Genomic DNA, 15,446 nt, shown 5'->3' on the forward strand with positions numbered 1-15,446 from the left:
TAACCCTAGGTCCATGGACACTGTCAGCACAATGATGGGACTCTCTAACCCTAGGTCGATGGACACTGTCAGCACAATGATGGGACTCTCTAACCCTAGGTCCACGAACACTGTCAGCACAATGATGGGACTCTCTACCCCTAGGTCCATGGACACTGTCAGCACAATGATGGGACTCTCTAACCCTAGGTCCATGGACACTGTCAGCGCAATGATGGGACTCTCTACCCTAGGTCGATGGACACTGTCAGCACAATTATGGGACCCTCTACCCCTAGGTCGATGGACACTGTCAGCACAATGATGGGACTCTCTAACCCTAGGTCCATGGACACTGTAAGCACAATGATGGGACTCTCTAACCCTAAGTCCATGGACACTGTCAGCACAACGATGGGACTCTCTACCCTAGGTCCATGGACACTGTCAGCACAATGATGGGACTCTCTAACCCTAGGCCCATGACACTGTCAGCACAACGATGGGACTCTCTACCCCTAGGCCCATGGACACTGTAAGCACAATGATGGGACTCTCTAACCCTAGGTCCATGGACACTGTCAGCACAATGATGGGACTCTCTACCGCTAGGTCCACGAACACTGTCAGCACAATGATGGGACTCTCTACCCCTAGGTCCATGGACACTGTCAGCACAATGATGGGACTCTCTACCCCTAGGTCCATGGACACTGTCAGCACAATGATGGGACTCTCTACCCCTAGGTCCATGGACACTGTCAGCACAATAATGGGACTCTCTACCCCTAGGTCCATGGACACTGTCAGCACAATGATGGGACTCTCTACCCCTAGGTCGATGGACACTGTCAGCACAATGATGGGACTCTCTAACCCTAGGTCCATGGACACTGTCAGCACAATGATGGTACTCTCTACCCCTAGGCCCATGGGCACTGCCAGCACAATGATGGGACTCTCTACCACTAAGTCCATTGACACTGTCAGCACAATGATGGGACTCTCTAACCCTAGGTCCATGGACACTGTCAGCACAATGATGGGACTCTCTACCCCTAGGTCCACGAACACTGTCAGCACAATGATGGGACTCTACCCCTAGGTCCATGGACACTGTCAGCACAATGATGGGACTCTCTACCCCTAGGTCCATGGACACTGTCAGCTCAATGATGGGACTCTCTACCCCTAGGTCCATGGACACTGTCAGCACAATGATGGGACTCTCTAACCCTAGGTCCATGGACACTGTAAGCACAATGATGGGACTCTCTAACCCTAGGTCCATGGACACTGTCAGCACAATGATGGGACTCTCTACCCCTAGGTCCATGGACACTGTCAGCACAATGATGGGACTCTCTACCCCTAGGTCCATGGACACTGTCAGCACAATGATGGGACTCTCTACCCCTTGGTCCACGAACACTGTCAGCACAATGATGGGACTCTACCCCTAGGTCCATGGACACTGTCAGCACAATGATGGGACTCTCTACCCCTAGGTCCATGGACACTGTCAGCTCAATGATGGGACTCTCTACCCCTAGGTCCATGGACACTGTCAGCACAATGATGGGACTCTCTAACCCTAGGTCCATGGACACTGTAAGCACAATGATGGGACTCTCTAACCCTAGGTATATGGACACTGTCAGCACAATGATGGTACTCTCTACCCCTAGGCCCATGGACACTGCCAGCACAATGATGGGACTCTCTACCCCTAGGTCCATGGACACTGTCAGCACATTGATAGGACTCTCTACCCCTAGGTCGATGGACACTGTCAGCACATTGATAGTACTCTATACCCCTAGGTCGATGGGCACTGTCAGCACAACGATGGGACTCTCTATCCCTAGGTCCATGGACACTGTCAGCACAATGATGGGACTCTCTAACCCTAGGTCCATGACACTGTCAGCACAACGATGGGACTCTCTACCCCTAGGTCCATGGACACTGTAAGCACAATGATGGGACTCTCTAATCCTAGGTCCATGGACACTGTCAGCACAATGATGGGACTCTCTACCCCTAGGTCCACGAACACTGTCAGCACAATAATGGGACTCTACCCCTAGGTCCATGGACACTATCAGCACAATGATGGGACTCTCTACCCCTAGGTCCATGGACACTGTCAGCTCAATGATGGGACTCTCTACCCCTAGGTCCATGGACACTGTCAGCACAATGATGGGACTCTCTACCCCTAGCTCCATGGACACTGTCAGCACAATGATGGGACTCTCTACTCCTAGGTCGATGGACACTGTCAGCACAATGATGGAACTCTCTAACCCTAGGTCGATGGACACTGTCAGCACAATGATGGTACTCTCTACCCCTAGGCCCATGGACACTGCCAGCACAATGATGGGACTCTCTACCCCTAGGTCCATGGACACTGTCAGCACAATGATGGTACTCTCTACCCCTAGGCCCATGGACACTGCCAGCACAATGATGGGACTCTCTACCCCTAGGTCCATGGACACTGTCAGCACATTGATAGTACTCTCTACCCCTAGGTCCATGGACACTGCCAGCACAATGATAGGACTCTCTACCCCTAGGTTGATGGACACTGTCAGCACATTGATAGTACTCTATACCCCTAAGTCCATAGACACTGCCAGCACAATTATGGGACTCTCTACCCCGAGGTCCATAGACACTGCCAGCACAATGATGGGACTCTCTACCAAAAGGTTCATGGACACTACCAGCACAACTATAGGACCTTCTACCCATATGCCCATGGACACTGTGACAACAATAATATGACTCTCAATCCAGAGGTCCATAGAGACCGCCAGCAAAATGATGGGACTCTCTATCCATAGGTCCATGGACACTGCCTGCAAAATGATGGGCTCTCTTTCCATATGTATATGGACACTGTCAGCACAATGATGGAACTCTCTTCTCCTAGGTCCTTGGACACTGCCAGCGAAATGAACAGACTCTCTATCCAGTCCATGGACACTGCCAGCACAATGATAGGACTATCTACGCTTAGGTCCATGGACGCTGCCAGCACAATTATGGGTATCTCTACCCCTAGGTCCATGGACACTGTCAGCACAATAATAGGATTATCTATCCCTAGGTGCATGGACACTGCCAGCACAATCATGGGACCCTCTACCCCTAGGACCATGGACACTGCCAACACAATGATGGGACCCTCTACCCCTATGACCATGGCCACTGCCAACACAATGATGGGACTCTCTACCCCTAGGATCATGGACACTGCCAGCAAAATGATGGGACCCTCTACCCCTAGGTCGATGGACACTGTCAGCACAATGATGGGACTCTTTAACCCTAGGTCCATGGACACTGCCAGCACAATGATGGGACCCTCTACCCCTAGGTCCTGGACACTGTCAGCACAATGATGGGACTCTCTACCCCTAGGTCCATGTAGACTGCCAGTACAATGATAGGACTCTATAGGTTCAAGGACACAGTCAGCACAATGATGGGACTATACCCCTAGGTCCATGGAGACGGCCAGCACAATGATGGTACTCTCTACCCCTAGGTCCATGGACACTGGCAGAAAATGATGGGACCCTCTTCCCCTAGGCCCTAGGTCAATTGACACTGCCAGCACAATGATGGGACCCTCTACCTCTAGGGCCATTGACACTGTCAGCACAATAATGGGACTCTCTACCTCTATGTCCTTGGACACTGCAAGCACAATGATAGGACTCTCTACCCCTAGGTCCATTGACACTGCCAGCACAATTCTAGGACTCTCTACCCCTAGGTCCATGGACACTGCCAGCACAATTCTAGGACTCTCTACCCCTAGGGCCATGGACACTGCCTGCAAAATGATGGGACTCTCTACCCCTAGGTCCATGGACATAGTCAGCACACTGATGGGACTCTCTAGCCCTAGGTCCATGAACACTGCCAGCAAAATGATGGGACCCTCTATCCCTAGGTCCATGGACACTGTCAGCGCACTGATGGGACTCTCTTCCCCTAGGTCCATGGACAATGTCAGCACACTGATGGAACTCTCTACCCCTAGGTCCATGGACAATGTCAGCACACTGATGGGACTCTCTACCCCTAGGTCCATGGGCAATGTAAGCGCACTGATGGGACTCTCTACCCCTAGGTCCATGGATACTGCCAGCACCACGATAGGACTCTTTACCCCTAGGTCCATAGACACTACCAGCACAATTAAAGGACTCTCTACCCCTAGGTTCATGGACAATGTCAGCACAATGATAGAACTCTCTACCCCTAAGTCCACGGACACTGTCAGCACACTAATGGGACTCTCTACCCCAAGGTCCACGGACACTGTCAGCACAATGATGGGACTCTCTACCCCTAGGTACATAGACAATGCCAACACAATGATGGGACTCTATAGCCCTATGACCATGGACACTGCCAGCACAATGATAGGACTCTCTATCCCAAGAGCCATGAAACTGTCAGCACATTGATAGGACTCTCCACCCCTAGGACCATGGACACTGCCAGCACAATGATCGGACTCTCTACCCCTAGGTCTATGGAGACTGCCAGCACAAAGATGAGACTTACTATCCCTAGGACCATGGACACTGTCAGAACAATGATAGGACTCTCTCAACCCATATGGCCATGGACATTTTCAGCACAATAATGGTACTCTGTAACCCTAGGCCAATGGACTCTGGCATCTCATCGCTCATGTTGCATCGTCGGTAGCACAGAAAAAAGTGAATAGACTTTTAAGATGATCGTGTTTATATAACACACGCCATCGCCCGTGTTCTTCCATGATTTTCCGTGCTTTCGACGTGTTTATACAATGAAGGTCATTGTCAAGCCGGCATCGTCCGTGATCCTAAAGGATAGTTCTTGTATCCGCCAGTTTTGCAACATTTTCCTCCATAGTAATTCCTTGCTGAGCCGTCGTGGTAGCGATAAATTATTCAACACGTTTAAACAAGAACTGTGAATGAAATAATGAAAGCATCCATGACTCACTGTCTCACTCATTCAAGGCCGAAGGGTATTGATTCACTCACTCACTCGCGCACTCACCAACTCACTTACTCTGACCCACTTTAAAACGCAAATAGCAGAACATATAATGTAATTTTGTATCAGAACAGTTATGTGTGAAGCTGTATGAAGTATGTTGTTCTAGTAGAGATGCGCTGACTGGCACACACGCTGATAGAAAATTAGTGGTGCATAACCGCAATCCATCGGTGTTTCTCAATCTTCCGGACTTCCGGGATTATTTTCGATGAGTTAAGAATATAAGCTAAACAGTAAGTAGATGTTTGTGATGTTTATAATTACGTATGCTTTTCATTAAAAATATAGTTCTTTGTGTAAATAACAACACGACATTTATTTATTTGTCTATGACGTTGATGAAAGAAAACGATCGTACCCCAGGGCTTAAGGACATATCACTTTCTGAAATGGTCAGAAGTGGGTGGGGTAATGTAAAATAATAATTCCTAATATAAGCATTCTATATATAGTTAGGAACAATATGCACAACTAAAATAACATATAATTCAGTAATACATGAACCAGTTGTAATGAAAACTTTCAAAAAGAGTTAATTATCACATTTTTTTACCTTATAAACCACTGTTTTTATTATCGTCCAAAGTCCTTATTTTCTCATATTCTTCATAAATCCGCTGATACCAGCTGGAACATACACCACTGTAGAACATAGTGTTAGAGTATTATTAAATATAACACACTAGAAGCAATGAAAAAAGCATCCTTTTTTGTAAGAAAAAATGTAAACAACTGGAGTCAAAAAATAGTACACTTGAACAAGTGGTAATGTAACGACTCGCCCCCTTAACTACTCGCCCCATAACGACTCGCCCCACTTTTTATAACGACTCGCCCCACATGTATAACGACTCGCCCCACATATATAACGACTCGCCCTATCAAAATAAAATGTTATATTATATATGGTAATATAAATGAAATCAATTCATAATATGAATTTAAGGTTCGGCATTGTTTGATAACCATCGTTCAGCGTTTTTTGCCTTATACCTGACCTTTTATACGTCTATTGCAGACATATTCTGAAAAGTAATAATTTTTATTTTATGATGTTTTTTACATCTTTGTTCAGTGACAATATTATCATAAAGCAAGACTATTGGATATCGGCACATTTGTCTCATGTCATACTTTCCTTTATATTTTTAAAAAGAAGCAAAGGCTTAGATCATATCGACAATTAAAGATTACCAGGTTAAATTACTCAAGAATTTAGGGATTATCGTTATAAAGGAGACCGATGAATTAACAACATAATTGACAGGTACATTACCGCGGGAGGGTGATGACAATCAACAATACACGTGTCATAAGCGCGAAAGCGTGAATACCTTGCTTCGTGGTAAAGATATTTTCGTATATACGGGTATTGAATGGTAAGAAAAATGAAAAAAGGCCTTAGACGAAATTTATTTTTTGCTGAAATTTTACGGACACAATTCATCTGTAAGATAATTTTTTATTTATAAATTTAAAATTACCATTATTTTCTTAAATCTACCTATTTATTACCTGTTGATCTGAATACACAACACACGTTTTAAAAATCTTTTTTTCATATTATAAAATGCGTATCAGTCCTTTTGTGTTTTTCACACAAACTTTACTTTAAAATGCTAATCAAATGGCGTTTCTTTTAAATTTTGGTGTGAACAATTAGCGCGGAAAGTTTTCAATGGTTTCAAATAAACATTAAATCCTAATTAAATGGCGTTTCTTTAAATTTGTAGGTGTGAACAATTATCGCGGAAAATTTGCAATGGTTTCAAATAAACAAGAAACCATTTGTGATAAATCAATTAATTCCACGATTTGTTTAATTACTTAATGGTTATAACTTTAATTGAGTAATACGTGCCACTGCGGAGTTTAGTATTGAAAGATGTATACATGATTATAGTATACCATTATTTTCAATTGATAATTCGACTAACACCATGCCTGCGCCTCCTTGTTTGTTTTGTCTACGACGGGTGTACCAAAACTCCAGAGCGGTGACATGTGACAACTGTTCACGGTGCCATCACATAAAATGTGGTAACACTGGTAAGTACTTCTAAAACGTACAATCGAAGATACATTATTTTTTTGCGTTGTAGTATTTTCGTGTGTCAACTTTGCACTCTGTATTTGCAGCGCAGCATTGTTTACTTATATATATAAAAGTGTATTAAACTGTTTTTATCTATGCTTATATTATAGTCTATGTATATCAGAGATGGAATAAACTTTGTACTCTGTATTTGCAGCGCAGCATTGTTTACCTATATATAATATATATAAAAAGTATATAATTTCAGGGATCACAGATGAGCAATTCGACGCCGCTGTTGCCGAAAATCGGGATCTACAATTTGTGTGTATGCGCTGTCGGCACAACAGCACCTGATAACCAAGGCTGCGCTTTTCTCTTTGGACAGGCCCTCTATCGGGAGGTTCAAGAATTCGGATTGCAGGTATATTGTATATATTGTATTTATAATTCCATGTGTTTATTTCCATGTATTTACGGCCATGTACGGACCTGTGTAAATAGTTGTTGTTGCTGTTGTTGTTGTTGTTTGTGTAAATAGTGTTTACATTTGTAATGAATAAAACGTTTGAATAAAATCATTTTCATAAATTCAATGTTGATAATATTAAGATATAATTATATTGATTACTGATGTATTACTGTCTTTTTGTAAACTTTTCTTATATATTTTATGTATTGATATTATTATACACACTGCGTAACTTTCTATTTTTATAAGTTGTTGTTGTTGTTGTTGTATATAAGTACATAAGTATCTAATAAACCATCAACACAAAAAAGTTTTTCTTATATATTTCTCTTTCTATTCATCTGTACTGTTTACATTTAACATAGATGCTAAAAATGTAACAATTAAAGTGATGGGGCGAGTCGTTATATATTATATACGCAAAAACATAGTTATGTTACTGTGGTAACGCATAATATTAATTGCAAGAGTTGATAAAATTCCAGGTGTAGAAATCTTGAACAAATCATGCAGGATGCGATACAGTATTCCAGTTTCTGTTGAAAGTTCCTGACAAAGGTGAAAGTTAAAGTAAAGCATTTTAACAAATTTCATCAAACTTCTAATTTGCCAAATCTTAAGATATTTTTTCAATACCCACTAGTTTTTACCGACTTAAAACAAATGAAATCGAAATTAAATAAAAATCCTACCATATAAGTAATGATGGGGCGAGTCGTTATCTATGTGGGGCGAGTCGTTATACATGTGGGGCGAGTCGTTATAAAAAGTGGGGCGAGTCGTTATGGGGCGAGTCGTTAAGGGGGCGAGTCGTTAGTAAACCCTACAAGTACGGTGGGCCAAAAATTATAATTTACAATATAAAATATAAAAGATACAGAAATATTGAAAACATTTTAATAAAATCCCTTCAAGCATATAGCATATATTAATGATATATGCATAATGACATATAAATGTGTTTGTTAAAGTTATGTTTTACACATTTAAAAAAAGTCTCAATCTAATTTATATTTGTCTTTTCTGGTCAACCATACTTTTTCCTACTATTTTTAGACTGAAGTTGTTTACATTTTTTTCTTACAAAAAAGGATGCTTTTTTCAGTGCTTCTAGTGTGTTATATTAAATAATACTCTAACACTATGTTCTACAGTGGTGTATGTTCCAGCTGGTATTAGCGGATTTATGAAGAATATGAGAAAATAATGACTTTGGACGCTAATGAAAACAGTGGTTTATAAGGTAAAAAAATGTGATAATTTACTCTTTTTGAAAGTTTTCATTACAACTGGTTCATGTATCACTGAATTATATGTTATTTTATTTGTGCATATTGTTCCAAACTATATATAGAATGCTTATATTAGGAATTATTATTTTACATTACCCCACCCACTTCTGACCATTTTAGAAAGTGATATGTCCTTAACACTATTAGTGTCACTAAGGCACGTCGGAGACGTCCGAACGACATTCACTGCCTGTACCTAGGTCCGGGCTAGCAAATGTCCCTGTAGCATGCCCGACCGGTCGTGTGTAATTTGGGCGGGATTATGTGTTCTATATCAATAAACTGCGTTTTAAATAAGCTTTTGAAAGATGCAAAAATCTTAATACAGTATGATCAAATGACAATTAAATCCCAGATTGAAGTCGGACACTACAAACAGATCGTTACTTGAAATAGATTTGGAAACCCCTGATTGCAATCAAAAAGAGGCCGACAATTCAGAAAATCCCCGGCGGTTTTCCTGGTAAAACACGTCAGTACCTATTTTTAAACGGAATTCTGATACGGTTTTGATTGGTTTCCTCGAAGTGATGTGTTTTCTCGATCAAAATACGTTTAAACTAAAAGCCGGGATTGCACAGGATTGTCCGGGATCGATGAAGGTATAAAACTCGACATTAACACAAAGTTAATATAAAATTATTATTTATTTATCAATTTTAAATAATTTTAATTTGTTTGATAGATTGGAAGTGTTTTGACAATCTTTTTTACGCAATTCAATTAGCAAAACTAATATTAATGGTCCATCCCGGCTTTTAGTAGAGAGTTAACCTTGTACAATTGTTACGAATACCGTAACACATTATTTGTTATTTTGCGACACCTAAGATTCACTTACGGTTTGTTATCAGACGGCAACCGCGGCAATCTATGTAAAAAGGTTTTAACATTCATGTCGTTGTTTAAGTTTGGCTTTACGAGTGGTGATGGGGGGTCCTCGGATAAGAAAAGAAAAGGGAAGGAGGAAAGTAAGAGAAAGTATGAGGGAAAAAAAACAAGGAAATTTCTCCCGAAATGGCGTGAAGATTACAAATAGATGTCTTAAGTAGATGAATATTGAATTCATTAGAATTAGTAAGGCAAGCTAATAAGAATGATTGAATCATAATTGCGCATCTCCACGCACAAGAAAATTCAAGTTAAATGATACATATAAAGGTTTTGATAATACTTTGGTTCTGGCACATAAAAGATTGGTCAGGGCTAGTAGGTTCTGCATTCAGTGTTTTTTTTTCACTTAAAGGGGAATGGTGGCGGGGCCCGTCAAAGAGGAAAAAATGCGTCCTTTTTTAGGAAAAGGGGAAAATTAAAAATTCACTCTTTTATATGTAATGATATTTATTATATGAATACACAGTCATGATTATGAAACAGTTCTTTCTATAAAAAAAATTTTTTTTTTTTTTTTTTTTACTTCTGGAGGGGATTTTTTTTTACAAAATGGGGGAAAAATATATACTCTTTTTTGAGGGGAATGGGGCCGAATATCGGCCCCGAAATTGCCATAAAAAAAACACCGGCATTTACTAGCCTCAGAATGGGCTAGTTGAAAAAAAAGTTAGTGTTAAGCCCTGTACCCAGTTTTCTGTTTATTGTGTACAGTTGGGTCAGTAGTTTCAGAGGTAGTTGCAATAATTCAACTCTCAGCTTAGGCTGAGAGTTGCAATACGCTCTCTCTTGTCCATGGGTGCAAAGTGTTATCAACAATTCAAAGGTTAATGAACACTGAAACTGCAAGAGCTTATTAAAATGTACCTATCTAACAGGGTTCGCACAGACCTTGAAAAGTGCTTGAAAATCAAGGTTTATCTTGAAAAGTGCTTAAAAACAATCTGGAGTGCTTAAGAGTGCTTATTTTCAACCATAGCCTTGAAAAGTGCTTAGAAAGTGCTTGAATTTGGCTGGAAAAATGCTTGAAAATGAAATAACAACAATTAAAAATGTTAAAAACAGATTCATTATTTCCAAGCTTTCAGATAATTTTACGTCATATCGATCCGATGATATTGATCGCTCCTCCTATCTGACCCACGCCAATTTTCGCGCGCTTTTTATCAGAACAAAGAAATTCATTTATTTCGTGTAAAAGTTGTAACCTAAAAGAGCTGTACACCATGCGTGCAAACCGTGTCAGATGATTTACACATGTTGCAATACAACTGTCCTGATTGGGCGCTTATTTCATCAAATCTTTAAATAGAATCATATGAGGTACTTTTGAAAATTGCAAACGTTTGTGTTTATGACTCTAATCGTCTATATTACCCACCCATAATTTGATTTTAAAAATGGAAATCGGGCATATATGGGATTATTGAGTAATGGATAAAGATGGGAGAAGTTGCATGTATGCGATTAAGAAAGTTGAAACGTATGTATCGGGGAATCTGGAGACTCGGGATAATACAATTACTACAATCAGTTATGAGTTCTCCTTGGCTTCAAACTGTTAATTGAATAATCAAACACTTAATTAAAACTCCTCCAGGTGCGGTATCCTACAGCTAGGTGCGAACACTGTTTTCTTTTATACGCGGCGTTTTATAAGACAAAAAACATGGGCATGGGTGTGAAATACATTATTCATTATCACTTTTAAATGAAAGGGATCAATACAAAACAATTATGTTGAATTATTTTATTTTAAGCGAACACGAACACGGCGGTATATATTATGGGTCTGCGGTGATTCGCGGTGTTCACCTTATGGCAAACGGCCCCGCTCATCGCGGTGTTCATATTGGTAAGCGAACACAGTGAGATGAACACCGCAGCGGCGAGTGGCGTTTGTTTAAGTACACGGTGCCTGTACTAAGAGTAAAAATACATATTTTCATGTCTTTTCCATGAGTCCGAAGTTGTAGTTTTTTGTTCAAGATTTATGACAGTTCCGATCTGTTTATACTAGCAGGTACTGGATCGGTATCGGTTTTATAATGTAAGGGAGGTAAGGTCTACTTTTTTTGTATGCATTATGCCATTACGGTTCTGAAATATGCCAGTGAACAAGTGCATTTTTCAGAAAGGGTTGCTTTTGAAGTACCTTGGGTTATTGGATTAGTGTGCTTGGTATAACTAAGACACTGACATTATCGATTGGTATTTGCACGGGGTTATTAACGCATGACTAATTCACAATTGCGTGTTTTATTTATATTGCTGATCTCATGCGTTCTTTTCGAGTGTCTATAATTGACAGGAGACTTTAACAACTCAAACTTCTAAACACCATAACTGACACGGCGGGCGATAAAACAAACAATGGAGGTGTGAAGCCGTTTGCCGGTTGGCATGTTTTGATTATAGCCAAGCTACACAAAACTTGACAGGTGACGCAAATTGCTCGATAATCACAACCCCAAGCTTGACAAGACATATGAAAACGTGTAAACAAACACAACATCAATTATATTAACACATTGTGTAAACAAACACAACATCAATTATATAAACACATTTGAAAAGCAAGAAAAACCAAGAAAAATAATCATAAATATATCAGGAAAGACCTTGCCGACATACTATTGTGAATCGACAAGTGCCCAAAAATAAATTGTGTAACCCTAGTACAGTAGGGAATAACATTGTGGGAAAAAACAATAAAATCTAAATGAAAATGGCTTCCTTGTTTTTCATTTTCTTCTTCAAATTTATTTGATTTCAATGCTCTGTACGTACCTGAAAAAGATAGAAAATATTGATGTTAACTTTATAATATTTGTCCATCTATATTCAGATCGTAAATATAACACCATTATTAACATAGTTACAGTTAAAAAAACGGGGAACAGAATGATGTGAGTTACCGTAACTGACAGGGAAACAATGTCTTGGCATGGCTGTAGTTGTGCATAACGCGCATCAAGTTTTTAAAATAAAATTTGGGGGTAAAAAAGTGCGCCTTATACACAACGTTTTACGGTATTAGAGAATGTGATTTGTCCTACAGGTAACAGGTGATGCTGTCATGGCACAATGGTAGACATGCTTATAGCGGTTTTGGGTAAATGTATAATAGTGATAGTACTACCATTCAACTGATTCCAGATATGTTCTTATGATTATTTATTTATTTTTTATATTATTGTGTAATCAACACAATCTTCTAGTCAGAAGTTTTTATATTAAAATTGAGTCCTAATTTGCTATTCTTTTTTATGTGTTTTATTGAAATCACATTTGAACAGTTAATTTTGAGGCATAAGAGTGAATATATGATAAAACTAGGTTTGAAGATGAATCGAATCGAAAAAATCGGTATCGGAGTGTCTGACATCGAAATCGATTCGAATCGAGCTGTTGGTGAATCATTGCAGCTCTAATGATATGGCTGCACACTCTCAGCGGTTGAGTAGTTGTCATGTCATCGTCTTCGTACTTCTCCCAGATCTCGAAGAGTCGCACGTGCACTTCTTTGAATATTGTCCGGTGTGCCCGAGTCGGGGCGTGTTCCGACACTAGGCGGATTGTTAAATCCACTGTTTCTGCCTCACGGCGCAACAGGGGGACGAGCATGTAAAACCCTAGGTCCACCCAACGACGCCATGAAGTAGTCACCGAACTGTCTGACGTTGGCATAGCACTTCGTCGTTTTGTTTCAGACACTGCATGTCCAGTACGTGCGCCCGCCATCACTACGCTACAAACAAACAAACAAATTATTAATGATTATTAATATGAAAAATTGATTTTGATATTGCTATTATTATTCTCAGAGCAGGGTTCGCCAAAACTTGAAAAATCTGTCAGTCATTCGGACTGACAGACTTGAATTTTTTGTCAGTCCGAATCAGTTTCTGTCAGTCCCACTGTCCGTCTAAACTATAACAGCAAAACACAACAAAAGAGAGTACCTTTTTGATGTTTATTAGTAATGATCACATTAAAATACAATGAAAACATGTCCAAAGTCGATATAATTAAACAATTATTATATTAATAATAAACCACATATAAACCAAAGGCATGTCAAACTGTTTTTAGCCTCCACAGCTCTACAAGTCCGTGTTCTTGAAAAGTTAGGGTGACATCCAATCAAGTTTGACTTAATTGCACACACCCATTCACACTTCTTTTGATGACATCAATTTCTGTTTATTAGCCGATTTCACAAGTTTTAAAACAACACCTGTTGTTAAAATATTTTCTCTTAGCTGAGGTGGTTGATTTCCAGGTTCAATTAAATGAATATCTTTCACACCTATTTCTTGATAGAAAGGCCCATGATAATTACCACCATTCTTGTTGTCTGAAATAACACAAAACATATTGCTACAAACTATCAACAACAAATCAAAACAAAAATATCCCTATGTCCGAAATATAAAATATCCGAAATATAGTACATGGGGCGAACATTTAATTTTAATTTCAGAAATTGTTGATGTGTAAATTAAAATATATCCTTCCCAGAACAATATAATAATGAAACTATTTAACAGAAATGCTCACAAATGCCTGCTGAAACAAGTTTTCATGCGGTTTTTGTTGTGGAGAAATTAAATGGAACAAATAAAATGGCGGACGCACTCGGTTGCTTTTTTTTAAACAAAGACCGTTGATTTTGAACTCGCATGTGATAGTCAATTCTAATCCAACTTTGAACATCAAAACATCAAAATGAAGGTAAGAAAAAAATGATTTTTTACAAAAGTTGAACAAAAAGCATTTACCTTCTATTAATCCAATAGCATATTATACACTTTTAGTGATCTTTTTGAAACCATTTTTCATCCGATTGTGTCGGTCAGTCGGACCGATTATCTTAAATCACGTGTCGGTCCTCAGAAAAATTTGCCGGTCAGGACCGGCGGACCGACGGTTTTGGCGAACCCTGTTCTCAATTACAATAGTAAAACGAGTTATATTGTTATTCTCAATTAATAATTAATTATTAACAAAAAATTACAGTTGCTTATTTTTACATACCTTGGCGATGTAGGAGGGAGTCAGTATTTAATTGTTTGCTTATTACTTAAAGGCACATACCGCTAATTGGTAGTTTGTGAGTCGATAGTAAAGCATAAGCTTTTCCTAAAAGTAAAATACCAACTTCATTTTAAATTGTATTATTGTTCATTCATGTTATATTATTATTTATGTATAAAGTTCATACAAATGAAGCATAAATGGTAACAGCTCTTCATGTTTTATATTTATTAAACAGTGCTCCAGCTAGGATTTGAAAAGGGCAGGGGGGCTTTTTTGTCAAAAGGGCACTTTCGACGCGCAGTATTTTGTCAAAAGGGCACTTTTGACGCGCAGTATTTTGTAAAAAGGGCACGTTCGAGCGCGCGGGTGTTTCTGGAATGCTTCCTATTGCATGTTAATTTATATGTTATAAATAATTGTATTATTCCCATTATTATTAAACCATTCAAATATAATGTCTACAATGAGGATTTAACTAATTACAATGTAATAAGAGATTTATGAATTATCATATGTTAAAAAAAAAAAAAAAAAAAAATTTTTTTTTTTTTTTTTTAGGGGGGGGGGGGCAGGGCGGAGGTTCGGGGGGGCAGGGCGGAGGTTCGGGAGGGCAGGGCGTGGCGCCCTTCGATTTAGGCCTAGCTGGAGCACTGTT

General features: G+C 39.6%; 1 protein-coding gene across 1 annotated transcript in view; it reads left to right on the plus strand.

Annotated features, from left to right (window-relative positions):
* Window positions 1-5,215: 5,215 nt before the first annotated feature.
* The window catches only part of LOC127879776 (protein fem-1 homolog C-like), a 78,261-nt gene continuing 68,030 nt past the window's right edge, over window positions 5,216-15,446 (plus strand). The window contains exon 1 of the mRNA XM_052426830.1: window positions 5,216-5,291. The gene's annotated coding sequence lies outside the window, so the exon portion shown is untranslated. The remainder of the gene's footprint in view (window positions 5,292-15,446) is intronic.

This window comes from Dreissena polymorpha, chromosome 4, assembly GCF_020536995.1.
Source record: "Dreissena polymorpha isolate Duluth1 chromosome 4, UMN_Dpol_1.0, whole genome shotgun sequence".
In the NCBI taxonomy this organism is placed as follows: Eukaryota; Metazoa; Mollusca; class Bivalvia; order Myida; family Dreissenidae; genus Dreissena; species Dreissena polymorpha.